The following is a 1,566-nucleotide window of genomic DNA, read 5'->3' on the forward strand; positions in this document are numbered from 1 at the left end:
ATTTTATACAAAACTGTCTTCCAGTAGATGATGTTGTTGATGCTATTATAAAATAAAAGTTTGTTTAGGGGACTATATATGGATTACATGTATGCAGCTTTGAGTAACACTGATTTTCAATATTTTAAAAGTAATAATCAGCAAATATTTAAGTCCTTCAAAATTACATAAGAAGACAACAATCTACAAGTTATAAGTTAGTCAAATACTATGAAACGCTTGAGTTCACAACTTCAAAACATAAACACTTAAGGACAACCTGGTTTAAATTTTTAATTTTTTATCCGAATCTCAAAACATCATTTCTATGTCCTACTACATTTGTTGAAATTGAAAACTGATGAAATAAATCAGTTTCCTTACATTGACTGATGATTGCTTAACGTTGCACCAGAAGTTCTGATCCAGAACAAAAAAATTATATCACAACAAAATTCTTTAAGAATACAAAAATCTACATGACAACATATAGAAATCTTGGACTTCAATAAAAAATTGTTCATAAATCAATCCACTATCAACTTAGACAAGACATGACAGCTTCGGAATTGATTAAAACATTTCAAAGTTTTAAATCTCTTGAAAGATTTTTCTATATAGTAGGGGAAAAAAATGAAATTGTTAAAAAAAAAATGTCAATTTGATTTTGACTTGATGTTTTCCAAAAGACAACTGTATGTAAATATGGTTTTCTAATAATATCTATGCTACGGCAAACAATTACAAGGTTTTTGAGATTGAACAATAGGCAAAATTTATGAAGTTGACCATCTAAAACATAAATGTAAAACATTCTAGTACTAATCAAATCAATTAAAGCTTAATTTTGGCAAGATTTTTCTCTTTACAAATTTTTTCTACTTTTAAAGACCACCATAAAATAACAATTCTGGATTCATATTAATTCAACTTATTTTGAGACTCATAAAGGCAGACGTTGTTTTTATCATTATAATTTTAAATTATTTTTGGAAGATTTTTGAAAGAAAGAAATTTATCTTTTTTTTTTTTAGATAAAATGATAAAAAAAATCATTTATACTATTAATTTAAGGTGATGTGGGTCATGCCAATGTTACAGCAACCCAATACCACAAAAAATTGTACCAGAAAAACTATTCATATCAAGTCATGAACATAGCAGTATAACTTATGATATATTTGTGAAGAACCCCCACTTGGGACTGGCACATAAACATAATTTAATGATTATGCATTATGGTAAAAGAAACTAGGGTTTTGATCAGTCTCGTCTAGAAAGACTGGGCATAACTAAAAGTTACACTAGTACTGCCAACTATGTCAAACGTTTGGAAAATAGACTTATCATACATAGTGAAGTTGTGTTAGTTTGATCAAATACCAGTAGGTTGGTCAATATGTGTCTTCAGGTGACATTTTTTGAATATATATTGAGATTCAATTCTAATAACTTTGGTTATTTTTATGTTGATTTGTTTTTCTTTTCTTTTTCAAGTCAAACAATACTTATTTTATATTACACATTATGTTTTCCACAAGCTTAATATATTTGCACATCAAAATTGATTAAAAAAGAAAAAATATC

This window comes from Mytilus edulis, chromosome 2 (genome assembly GCF_963676685.1).
Source record: "Mytilus edulis chromosome 2, xbMytEdul2.2, whole genome shotgun sequence".
NCBI classification, from domain to species: Eukaryota; Metazoa; Mollusca; class Bivalvia; order Mytilida; family Mytilidae; genus Mytilus; species Mytilus edulis.